This window comes from Erpetoichthys calabaricus, chromosome 2, assembly GCF_900747795.2.
Source record: "Erpetoichthys calabaricus chromosome 2, fErpCal1.3, whole genome shotgun sequence".
In the NCBI taxonomy this organism is placed as follows: domain Eukaryota; kingdom Metazoa; phylum Chordata; class Cladistia; order Polypteriformes; family Polypteridae; genus Erpetoichthys; species Erpetoichthys calabaricus.
The window spans coordinates 93,193,171-93,206,984 of NC_041395.2; the positions used below are offsets into that span (position 1 = coordinate 93,193,171).

Here is a 13,814-nt window from a genome sequence, read left to right on the forward strand (position 1 = left end):
AGCCAGGTCGTTGAGGGGGTCCGGTTTGGTGGACTCAGGATTGGGTCACTGCTTTTTGCAGATGATGTTGTCCTGTTTGCTTCATCAGGCTGGGATGGGAATCAGCACCTCCAAATCCGAGACCATGGTCCTCAGCCGGAAAAGGGTGGAGTGCCCTCTCAGGGTTGGGAGCGAGATCCTGCCTCAAGTGGAGGAGTTCAAGTATCTCGGGGTCTTGTTCACGAGTGAGGGAAGAATGGAGCGTGAGATTGACAGGCGGATCGGTGCGGCGTCCGCAGTGATGCGGGCTCTGCATCGGTCTGTCGTGGTGAAAAAGGAGCTGAGCCGTAAGGCAAAGCTCTCAATTTACCAGTCGATCTATGTTCCTACCCTCACCTATGGTCATGAGCTATGGGTAGTGACCGAAAGAACAAGATTGCGAATACAAGCGGCTGAAATGAGTTTCCTCCGCAGGGTGTCTGGGCTCTCCCTTAAAGATAGGGTGAGAAGTTCAGTCATCCGGGACGGGCTCAGAGTAGAGCCGCTGCTCCTCCGCATCGAGAGGAGTCGGATGAGGTGGCTCGGGCATCTGATCAGGATGCCTCCTGGACGCCTCCCTGGTGAGGTGTTCCAGGCACGTCCAACTGGGAGGAGGCCCCGGGGAAGACCCAGGACACGCTGGAGGGACTATGTCTCCCGGCTGGCCTGGGAACGCCTCGGAATTTTCCCGGAAGAGCTAGAAGAAGTGGCCGGGGAGAGGAAAGTCTGGGCATCTCTGCTCAAGCTGCTGCCCCCGCGACCCGACCTCGGATAAGCGGAAGAGAATGGATAAACAACTTGTCAACCCACCAAAGACATTTTTGCCTTGATGAAAAATTATGAGAAAGAGAAGAATAAGGAAGGTGAAGGATTGCAATATTTGAGGCAAATGTTCCCACAAATAACTGATGCCAAAATTAAGGGAAGCATTTTTATTGCTGCTCAAATCAGACACATAATCAATGACAAAGAGTTTAAAGATCTGTGTGTGGAGCCAGAGGAAATCAACCTGGCGGGCATTCCAGGATATTGTTGAGAATTTTCTTGGCAACTACAGAACACCAAACTACATACAGCTGCTTGACAATATGCTTTAAGCATGCAGTACATATTTATGATGGCTGGTGCAATTTTCTATGCTGTTTCTGGTACCTTCACTTCAAGCTAATTAAGAAGGTAGGCTCAGTTATGGGACACACACTGGACCCACTAGATGTTGTAGCAAAGGAGAGAATGAAAACAAAACTGAGTGCCGTTATGAACAATGCTGCATTAACACTGAGGACTTTCAGCCGACTAATTCTTCACAAGTAAAAATGTAAATGCCAATAGGGACTCTGCTCTGTTGGGTCCTTGAGCAAGGCCCTTAACCTGCAATTGCTGAGCGCTTTGAGTAGTGAGAAAAGCGCTATATAAATGCAAAGAATTATTAAGTGTGTCAAGAAATGTTACTGGCGCTCCTTAATAGTTAGCAAATATCAGCGAGAACATGACTGGAAAAGAAAAAAAACAATGAATCAAGGAGGCAGCAGCTCTAATCCTAGGCCACCCTCATAATAATCTACAAAAAGAGAGGAGAGAGTTGTAATTTAGCATTGCAATATTGCTTTTTTATGAATGGAGGGACAGCGAATAAACTGAATTTTGAACAGCTGGTGTGCCAACTCCTGCAAGGTCCATCTGGTGAAGTAAACTTAGTGTGGAAACTCCAAGGGACAAAAAAAATCCATAATTGATGTCTGTAAAAAGACCATTCCACATCATTTTGCTTAGCATGACAGTCTGCTCTTGGTGTAAATCTTAATATTAGACTAACCAAAACCTAAAGTGCTAACATAGCTAGCGGAATGAGAAATGGCTTTTCAGTTAGTGCTACTCACTCAATGCTTTGCAGCTTTCGTTCTTTTTTATTTCTCACTAGCCTATTGCATCCGGATGGGTGGCAAGATTTCTGCTGCAGACAGCTTGAGTAAATAGTAAAAGTATTTGGCAAGGGCCTCTCACCCAGCTCTCCAATTCTCAGCTCTCTGTCACAGCACCTGTATTTGCTCATCTCCTGCTGGTAGTCGAAACATTTTTGACAGATGACTCCATTTTAAGAAGTCTTCTTTGCTTTCACTTATCATATATTTATTATTAACATTATGTTAAAACGTGTGATAATGCCGTTGTATACATATTGTATGCAAAATTCTACATTGCAGAATCCTATAGTATAAATTGAAGAATTCATAAGTGCGGATTTTATGAAAATAATGTGAAAATAGGTTGGATGACCATGCCAAGATCTTCTGATACAACTCTCTGTGGGAGTTCCAGCTAGAACAGGGATCTCCAACACGTTGCTCGTGAGCTACCAGTAGCTTGCAACCCCTTTCTAAGTAGCTCGCCAAAGGGTTAATGAATCCTACATAAATTTGAAAACTTGATTAGTCAAATTAGTGGTGGCCGATCATTCCAAAAAATCATATCACGATCCTTTTAACACTAAATCACAATCCATAATCTGAATTGCAATCTATCCTTTCAATATGGCATACACTTAAGAGAATATCCGGACTCAAACTCATCAAGACCTAAGTAACACTTTATTTTAAATATCAAACAAAGTTGAATTCAATTGTTCTCTTGTTCACTAGCTAAGCGGAGTTAAGGAACACGCCTTGAAGCTGACAAGTGAGTGATGAAGGCCCTCCCTTCGGCCCGCTGCATGTTTCTCGGATTCACGCAAATAAAACGGTACCGCAAGCGAACTGTGATACATAGCGAAATGAGTGAAGTCACAAAATCAACCGGAATGTTCAAGCAAATTATAGAAAAAACCTGATCTAAATCCGTAGTTCTGTCATGAAAAGCGGATGGACAGACAGACAGACAGACACACATTGTATTTTATATATTATATATTAGTAAACCTTCAAAATAATGTGCAGTTAAAGTCTCAACAGCATTCTCAGCATTTCTGGAGCTTAGTAGAGGTTCTCAACGTCGGTCCTGTCGCTGCAGGTTTTTGTTCCAACCAGCTTCTGTTTTTAATTGAACTCCTGGGCTAATTAAGTGAACTGATATTTCCCAAGTTCTGTGTTCAGGTAACAATATATTAATTAGAAAACTAAGTTTGCTAAAAAATAAATAAATAAAATGTGCCAAGCAGTTATATAGGAATAATGTATTTTTTTTCTTTTTAACAGTATTTTCATCTTGATTTTCATTCTACTTTTCAAGATGTTCTATTTGTTTAGTTAATCCATTATTTACTAATTAGTGGGTCTGACGCTAAAGTAGTTGCAGCCTTTGATTATTCAGTGTGTTGTTTGCCTGGGTGTCTGATCTGCTCATTTTCAGTTGTCATTATTAAGATACAACGAAGGGGGGAAAACTACACAGAGAAGGCAAAGTATAATGAAATCAACAAAAGAAAGTTAAGCATTTAAATCTATAGCATAAGCAGAAATTTTATAAATGTCTTATAAATGTAAAAATCATGCTGCTGTGCTTTTCTGAATGTAGAATAAAATAAAAATGAATGCCAGCTAATTAAATGAGATCAGTGCTATCAGGTGTTGTCACTGATTAGGAATCTGTTTGGAACAAAAACCTGAAGTCACAGGGGGTCCCCAGGACCGAGTTTGAGAAACACTGGCAAAGTCTTAATCATTACCCCACATCCTGCCTACCTATATCCCCAAAAGACACAGAAACTAGGTTAATTGGCAATTCTAAATCTTACGTACAGCATGTGTGTGTGAGTGAAGGTGTGTTTTTGGATTGAGCCTTTTTAGTGACTGGCAGAGCACCCAGGGTTGTTTCTTGCCTGGCACCTAGTGCTGCCAGGCTAAGCAGTGGCCCTGTCAGACAATGTTATGACCTCATGAAATAGAATAGAGTCTTTTTTTCCTTTGTATTTCTATTTTTCCTTTGTTTTCTTTTTATGTATTTCAAAGTGGATGGTTATGTTATTATTTTAAGTTTGATTGTGTAGAATGCCATTGTAATGTTCTGGTTTTGAAAATAAGACATAAAAAAGAATAGACTTAATATACAATATAGGAAAATTTTTAAACAACCACTGGTCCTGTGTTATTCAATTTCTAAAAAATAATAAGCACAATATAATATACCATTGTTCCATCTTCTGCCTAGTAAATAGGGTCACTTTGGTAAGCACTCCTGCCTCACAGCTCCAAGGGTTTGGGTTGGGTTGGGTTTGAAATCTGTCTAGCTGTTGTCTGTGTGAATTTTGCCTGTTCTCTGTGAGTCTGTATGAGTATTTCTCTGGGTACACTGGTTTTTTCCCATGTACCAAAGACATGTGTGGGAACTTATCTATGACTCTGAATTGCCTCTGATTGTGTGAAGTACACTACAAATCGACTGCTGTAGAGGGTTAAATCCTGCTTAGCACCCAAGACCGGTTGTGGTCCTCATAATGCTAAAATGCGGCATAAGAAAAGCCCTGAATATAAAGGCGGGGAATTCCAGATGCCTCAAAGCATGCTCTTCTCTGTTTTCAGGAGAGAAGGACATTCCCCAGGATGTCAGATGTGCAAAGGAGTCTGACACACTCCACAAGGTCAGATGCTGGAGGGTCACCACTTCTGGTCAGGTGTCACTGAGGCTCTATAAAGAAGGGATGAGGCCAGAGAAGGGCTGAAATGAAAGAACTCAGCAACTGGAGCACTAAAAGGCACCTAGATAGATAGATAGATAGATAGATAGATAGATAGATAGATAGATAGATAGATAGATAGATAGATAGATAGATAGATAGATATGAAAGACACTATATGATAGATAGATAGATATGAAAGGCACTATATGATAGATAGATAGAGAGATAGATAGATAGATAGATAGATAGATAGATAGATAGATAGATAGATAGATAGATAGATATGAAAGACACTATATGATAGATAGATATGAAAGGCACTATATGATAGATAGATAGATAGATAGATAGATAGATAGATAGATAGATAGATAGATAGATAGATAGATAGATATGAAAGACACTACATGATAGATAGATAGATAGATAGATAGATAGATAGATAGATAGATAGATTTTATTTGTCCCGAGGGGGAAATCTGGCTTCTTGCAGAAACCCTTTACATAAATAAATGAATTATGTAAGAGGATATGGCTGAAATTACTGTATTTCTGTTTTAAAAAACATGCTGAGATCCCAGCTATTGTTACAAGAACTATATTGGGAACTTGTATACAAACAAGATGACAACTCTCCTAGCTGCTCACACTTTCTGCTTGTAATAATACGTGTTGGACCCTTACAATTAACTATTAAACAAACACAATAACTTGGCCATGAAAATATTCCTGAAACAGTTTATGTGTTGGCATTCTGGAAGGTCTCCACTCCCACAGTTTACAGTTGATGAATGGAAAACATTTTGCTATAGTCATTGGAAATGAGATCAGTCAGAAGTTCACACATAATGATTATGCAATTAAAGCATTTTATGTAACATTTACTAAGTGACCAGAGCTACAAAGATAATTTGCATTAAACTATATCTAAAATATTTATTAATTAGGTGCATAAAGATGGTCCAAACGTGAGATAATATAGAACTTGACAGGTGAAGCTGAAAATTTGATATATTAACTCACAGAATACCACAATGTCAAACACAAAATATCAGCCTGAGGGCTATGTAACAGTTCAGACATAGAAGATGGCCTTCTTGACAACAGTGGCCATTCCGAGGAGGTAATTTTAGCAGAGCACAGATGCAGCTGTAAACCCTGCTGAATCTGTTTAACTCTGCATTGCTCAGAATAGTAGGAGGCAGGGAAACAGCCAAGCAACAGGTTTGTGACTGAACAGGTTGCATTTCCCATCTTTTTATAGCTGCTACCAACCCCTCTGCATATGTTCATGTCTGAAGGGCTTGGCAAGCATTGGAACAGGTGTCTAGAGTGTCTGATTTATCTCTTCAGCGGAGACCCACTGCAGAAAATCACACTCATCTGCCATTTGACACAGATGGTAGAGGTGCTGGTGGTGGGGGAGTTAATATCTGACATAGCTCAATACTTCCTACCCTCTCACTGAAACACACTCACCCGGGTGACTTGTAGGGAATCCACAGTCACATACAGCAGGCAGCAGGAAAACTGAAGTTTCACATTAAGGAGACGACAAACTCTGGCGTACATGCGTTGATATTCAGTCCTGGCAGGTGAGCAAAAAAGTTCAAATGCTTTGTTAAAATTAGTATCATTTCTCTAGGAGTTAGCTGAGTAACAGGAGGGAAGTGTGCCAAGCATTTATATTGAGAAGATAAGCAGTTTCACATGTGTAAGCCAGTCAAGACTAGGATGAGATATGGAAAGTTTATTATAGTTTGATCCAACTTACTTTGTGTTTGTGTGAATTGCTTGATTTATTATGACTTTTGGAATCATACTATGCACCTTGTTAGCATTGTGCTGCCTTGATATTTTTGACTTTTTCTCCTGCCATTTATCCATATTTAGCTCCATTCTTGACTTTTGTGCTATAGGCCTTACATTAGTCAGTTAATTTTGGCAACATCTAGCCTGTCAATATGTTAAAAAGCAATGCTTATTGTGAGCACCAAATGTTTGCCATTGAGGCCTACTGCTTATGTTGTATGCTGAATTAATCTGCTCCGTGTAATTTCAGTCTCAAGCCACAGCTGTATTATTTGCTGATTTATACAGAATTTGTTAGCTGATAATGTGCATTGTGGGTATCAGGTATTGGACTATATACTGTGTTCTCATTCTGCTTCTCTGTTCACTGTTGTGTAATAATGCATTATGCCATATTGTTCTTCTAAATTATTAAAGATACAGAGTAATAAAAAGGACAATTTCAACATGTTTCAGTGTTTTTTGAACTACTCTGTCCAGTGCCATTGAGAGCCGATGCTAAATATCTCTGTGAAGCCCTTTGATTGTAATATAAGAAGCCTGATGATTTAAGAGCACCACTCGCCATGTGGAATGCCAAGAGACGTTTTGCAGAGTGCAACTGTCTCATATGGCTAATTGTTTTAGAAAGTACTTTGTCATGTGCTGGCCTTTGAACCTTGTTAGGAACAATAAAGGCTGACTCATGGACTGGCCTTCTACTGGGCTCTGATGTTCTAAAGGTCAGTATAAAGTAACATATTCCTTTACAGTTGTCTTCTACGTGCACATCTCTCTAGCGAAAAAGTAAATTGATACCAAAGTTGTTAAAAGAATTAGCATCCATGGTCGAATAATATTTTTTTATTCAATAAGTTGTATTTCTTGAGTTTCAAACTGCAATGATTAAAGCAATTGGCTTGCTCTAATTTCTTTACTATTTTATTTAGTACAGTTTTTCTTTAGCAAAAGAAAATGATTTCTGCTTATTTGCGTCAGATCTACTAACTTTGACATCTGTTTTTTTACATCTTTAGATTAGGTAATAATTATAAAATAGTTGCTGGTCCTAAACAGAAACAAAAGTCTAATCAGCGGTCATAGCAGCCCTTCAGAGTTTTACAACTTTAATAAATTGTGACGATAACAGACTACTCGGCCCAACAAGCTTGTCTATCCCAGAGGTGGGCATCATTGGTCCTGGAGAGCCACAGTGTCTACAAGTTTTCATTCCAACCCAATTGCTCAATTAGAAATCAATCTTTGCCAATCTCAGACCTTATTTAATTTTATGTCTTGTTAGTCTGCAATGTAAGGTTCTTATATCGTAGATTTTTTCCTTTCCAAAGATCTCTTCCAAATGATTTAAAGCCTAAAATGGATAATTTTCAATCAAACAGTGCATGGTGAAAACACAGAGATGTAAATCAAAACAAGCTAGAACTGCTGACTGCTTTGTCATTTACATCTTATTGCTAATAAGGAGCCATTAAAACAGTGAATGCAGCTGTTTAAGATTGAAATAAGCAGTTAAGGGTGGGGAACCTTAGCAAGTGAGACCACTAAAATGAAGCATCAAATTGTCACTTCAGCATTAAGTGCTTCTTCATCAGCAGTAATTGACTTCTCATTAAGAAACTGTGCTGGAACAAAAACCTGTAGCCACTGCGACTCTCCAGGACCGACATTGCCCACCCCTGGTCTATAATGTTCACCCAGATTGTCCAAAATAACATCAAGCTGAGATCTGAAGATCCTAAAGTCCTAGTCTCTCTCACTGTACTTGGTAATTAATTCCATGTTTGTATTGTTCTTTGTGTAAGGAAAAACTTTCTAACTTTTGTATTAGGGTGTCATTTTGCTTGACTTCTAACTTTTGTATGAAATCTACCCTGAACAAGTTTCCAGCCATGTCCCCATTTCTTGATGCAGATTTTTTTTAAGTAACAACTGGGACCTACTCTACTAATTCACTTCATAATTTTAAACACTTTGATCATGTCACAAGCAGGACCTCTAACTTACAGGGAAAACTTGGGAGTTGCTAGCAGGATTGGCTACCGTAAAAAATCTCACATTGTTCCAGTGTGATGCCGAGGTGTCATCTGCTGCACTCGGGTCCCACTCCAGGGGGATTGTTGTGTGGTGGGTGCGGCAACAAGCTATCAGCACATGCTCCCAACCCAACTTCCTAATCTCCTTGCACTGAAAAGGTTCAACTCCTTTAATTGTTACTCGTATCTTATACCTCTTAGTCCTAGAATAAGTCAAGTCATACTTTTCTGAACTTTCTCCAGCACTGCTCTATATTTTTTGTAATATGGAGACCAAATCTGGACACAGTACTCCAAGTGTGAAACTTAAACATAACCTCCCTGGATTCCCCTTGACACACCTGATATAAAACTTAACATCCTGGTCACTTGGTTACAATTAGAATGACTCAGGCGCCGCCGAGAGTGGCAGCCTTTTCAGCAGCTCCATGTACTTCTGTACACTGTCTGGATGAAGATAGTGATGACTCCACAATGATTCCTAGGTCTTTGTCATGAGGTGGCCTTTAAAGTTTCAAACCTGCTAAAGTTTCAAATCTAACATTTTGAAAGGAATTTAATTTGAAGTATTGCAGCCTCTCTTTAGTATCCAAATAAAAACATTCACAACATTGTTTGGGTAACAAAGCAAAATAATGAGTACATAGAGTTTGTGGTATTCTTTACATTTGTGCTATTGCTTCAGGCTATGAAACACCTTCTTTAATTTTCAATATTTATGATTTAATGCATAAATCATTACACATATAATGGAAAAACTATGTATTCTTGCTATGTAAGGGGTTTTATTAGGTTTGTCAAAAACAAGTCTACCATTTTATGGTAGAGGTGTTCTGGTCACGGCAACGTAGTGGTCATTGCTGTTTCATCACAGATCTGCACGCAATCCTGGCATATACACATTCTCCCCATATTTATACAGATGCTCCATTTTTCCACCCACATTCCCAGAAGTGTGCAGGTTAGGTGAAAATGTGATTCAAAATTGACCCATTGTGAGAGTGATTTGTAGGGGTATATGTAAATGGCATCTGTGATGGGCTGGTAGTCCATTTTTCTGGGATAGTCTCTGACCCCATACAAGCCTGAACTGGAATAGCTGGCTTTAAAAATGTCATTTGTATTAAAAGTGTTACATTGTGGTCTGGTTATGGTTTGAACCATATTTTCTGCACTTTGTAAATTCTAATCATAGACACAGGAGCTCAAGGTCCATAACAACGAATGGGCCAACAGGAAAGAAGTCAATAGTTCAAGAGGGCTCGCAACAAAACCTATAAGGGGCAGACAAGAGCAATGGGCTGACAAGTACATCTGCCCTTTGCATCATCCAGAGTTAAAATTCAGACAGTTCCACTGTAGCTATTAGTACACTGGTCCTTCTGGAACAGAACATAATTCTCTCAATTCACTTCATAAATTGGCATTATAAGGAGCTGAGGCTATCCTAACAGCTCTGATTGGATGGCAGAAACCAATGCCAGACTGGGTGCCAGTCCATCATGTAGAGTCTTGGCCATTATAAAGATTCTTTCCTGGAAGAGGAGGGGCTTCTTGCAGAAGTAGGCGGGCCCTTACGGATCAACAACAACAACAATAATAATAATACATTTTATTTACATAGACAAGTCTTGGAGCCTCCAATCTGCAGTAGATGTAAATTAAAGTGCTCTCTCATGCCCCAGATTGGAATTACAATAGGTAATTCCCCTATTCACATGTGTGTGACACTTGACACATACGTGTTTAAGATTTGGGAAGAAAACTGGAGTATTCAGAGCAAAGCCCACACAGCCACTGGGATAATGTGCAAAATTCATTCTGATATTCAAAGCCAAAGTTCCAGGATTTATGAGCCATCAGGACAAATCACTGCACCACCCTGCCACCCCACCTCTGCAGCAGTTTATTTTCTCAGTTTTTAATGTGTGATGTTACCTGTGTTTTGGCTTCTGTAGCTCAGTCTGAAAGTAGGTGTGTCAGAAATGGAACTTTCATAAAAATATTGGATGAAGGTATAGGCTTTAAATGCTTTTACTTTATAACTTTAAGGTGGTTTAATTTCACCAGCAGCCACAGCTCCTCACCACCTCATATCCTACTCCACCTATCATTCTCCTGTCTTATCGCGGATAGGACACCCTGGTGACTTAACTTTAACTTTATTAGCTCTATTAGGTTGTCTGTGGCTCTGATGCTCACAGACATGCTGTGGACAGACAGACAAATAATTTGTACAAACAGGTTGTGTGTCCATCATGCAGTGGCCCTGAGAAGGTTTGATCCATATCTAGCCAGGAGAACACAAGCTTAGTTTTAATGCATTGTATGCTGGGTGTAAATTGTGTGCTAGACATGGTTGTGAGGACCAGACTTTCATCTCATCTTCTTGGTATATATTTATAAAGCATAAGATCATTAATTGTATTTTGTTTATAGTCATTTGCAAAACTCCGTCACAAAGACAAAACAAAACAAACTTGCCTTTCTTTTTCTCAGTTGCTATTACTGTATAGAGAAAGTTTTTGAAATATGCTTTTCAGTTGTCTTTCTCACATTTTGATTCATATGTTGACTTTAGTTCACTGTCCACAGGGGACACACAGATGTACACAATTGGAATGTGCTGTAGAAGAGTACTCGGGTAAAGTCCACGTAAATTCATTGGGTAGTGCCCCCAGTGGTGATCATTTTTTAGAATTGCTAAACATTTTACTAACAACAGAAAGCCCATGCGGACAACGGGGCAATGCCAGCTCCGGTGACCAGATGGTGACAAGGGTGAGCCCATTCTCTTAGCTATTGCTCTGCCACATTACAGGTATGCAGTCTGTTAATGAAGGAGGGATCTTCCATAATCCTATACAGTGGTTAGTTATCATTGGTGCCAATTTGTTTTGTAACATATATCTCTACTTTCTTGAAAAGATACTTATTTCAGGTAAGGACAGTGGGGTTTTCAAGTATGATAGTCAGTCAGTCATTCAGTCATTGTCCAACCTGCTATATCCTAATACAGGGTCACGGGGGTCTGCTGGAGCCAATCCCAGCCAACACAGGGCACAAGGCAGGAACAAATCCCGGGCAGGGAGCCAGCTCACTGCAGAAGTATGATAGTTATACTCACTAATCATGGCCAATGTGTTACATATTGAATAACACATGTAATTAAAAGTTTACTGTACCCTGTACATGTGACAGTAATGTCCCTAACACAATCAGAGTTTGGGTTAGAAAAAATAGTTAAATACATTAATAGAATACATTTATGAAACAAGTGTTCATAGCTTACTTTTCATGGTCTTACAGATGCTTTAACATTACATATAGATTAGAAGAGGAACCAGAAGGAGGAATGCTTGCTTGCTGTCAAACACAGGACACAGAATCAGTGAGGCAACAATAGAATCACGTCTCTCAAGTAAGCATTGATCTCAATGGGGTAAATGTTGGAAGCTGGAGTCTCTCTAAAAGAGTTAGAATTATGTCCTCCTAGCAACTAAGTACGTTTCCCCAAGGGACTCTAACATGCTATGCAGAAAGGTGCTCCATTGCCTTCATCTCATATTTCATACTTCAAAGACATGCAGTGTTTTATTTCCAGCCTTTACACTTTGGTATCCATTTCTATACCATTAAGTGTTTTGAAACTGTTCTGCTTTTCTTATGCAGTACCCAGTCATTAAATATATCACATCTGTATGTTTCCGGAGGAAAGACTTTAATGCTAGCCCATAAAATATCTACACACCTCAAAACAAGCAGCAAAGGGCAAAACATTGTAACATTAGAGAAAAATAGCAGATTGACTTATAATGTTGGTTTATATCTAAACATACAAGAAACCATAAAAACAAAGAGCATATTATCATCATTAAAAGAAGAGTCTCTGTTACAACTGGAACATGAGTAAGTCTGGAGGGGCTAAAAGGCTAAACGGCTTGATGATTTCCAACAAGACAGCAGTCAGATGTTGAAGACAAATATACAGCAGCAGTTTGGTGTGGTAGCTGCCCTTTGATCATCTTATTCAAGTATTATTTACAAGATCAGCTCTACATAATTGAATTTATGGCCATTCTGTCTGTAACCAGAATATTCCAGCAGGTGTGTGGATATAGAAAAGATTTTTCACCTGACCTTCAGCTGTAATTGTATTTTGTAGTTTGTCTTTCTATTTTTACTTTTCAAAAGGGTCTTTTTAACAGTTCATATAGTATAGTACAATTAAGCAGGGCTCTCTGGTCCCTGCAACACTCCCTGACAGCACAGATGGAACCCAACAGGGAGTCAGCAAACTCCAAGTTCCTCTATGTCCTATGGGAATCTATGGCACTGTTGCAGCCCTGGGGGACTGCCATCTAGGGATGTGGGGAAGATAAAGCCCTATGCAAACTCTCTCCCCCAGCCCTTCCATTGTGGAGGTGTTCCAGCCAATCCTCCCTCACAATATATACATATACAGTATATATACTGTATATATATATATATATATATATATATATATATATATATATATATATATATATATATATATATATATATATATATATATATAAATATAAACCAATTTATATATTTACAAACTTTTTCCCTGAGCTGTGCCTCTAATACTTCATATATACTGTATATTTATATTTTTTAAGAGGCCCACTTGTTTGGCCATTCATTGAACCAAGTCTACCTGTTCAGCAATCCTGCTGACTATGCCAGAGAAACCTCGCCCCTTCTAATCCTCAGAATATAACAAGAGCTCCTTATTATACAGCACACAGAGTACAGAGTTCATAGGATTAACAAAATCAACTAGCCATGAGCCATAATCTTTTTTTTTAATTTTATTGATTTTATTGTAATCATTCCACATAAATAGATCAATTTTTACAAAAAATAGGATTGAAAACAAATCAACTCCCACCCAAGAGAAAGAGAGCATGGCCAACGGAGTAAAACTTAAAGCTTGTAAAAATAAATAAATTGATGAGTTTAATAGGCGGATAAAGATACATTGAGAAGAAAAAGAAATGGGAAGAGAATTGCTTCCTCAGTGTTTTAAGAGCTTATTCTAAAATATTATTGATTAGATCCTGCCAGGTTTTGAAAAAGTTCTGCACAGATCTCTCTAAGTAAGAATTAGATTTTTTCCAATTTCAAATAATATAAAACATCAGTTACCCACTGACTTAAAAGAGGAGAGTTAGGATTCTTCCAGTTTAGCAAAATAAGTCTACGTGCCAATAGTGTGGTGAAGGGAATCACAGTTTGTTTGTCCTTCTCCACTTTAAGCCCATCTGGAAGGACACCAAACACAGCTGTTAATGAGTTAGGAGGGATTGTGA

The 13,814-nt window shown here is 38.9% G+C and overlaps 1 protein-coding gene across 1 annotated transcript in view; it reads left to right on the top strand.

The window, feature by feature from the left end:
• The first annotated feature begins 6,044 nt into the window (after positions 1-6,044).
• The window catches only part of hjv (hemojuvelin BMP co-receptor), a 39,839-nt gene continuing 32,069 nt past the window's right edge, over positions 6,045-13,814 (top strand). The window contains exon 1 of the mRNA XM_051922816.1: positions 6,045-6,225. The gene's annotated coding sequence lies outside the window, so the exon portion shown is untranslated. The remainder of the gene's footprint in view (positions 6,226-13,814) is intronic.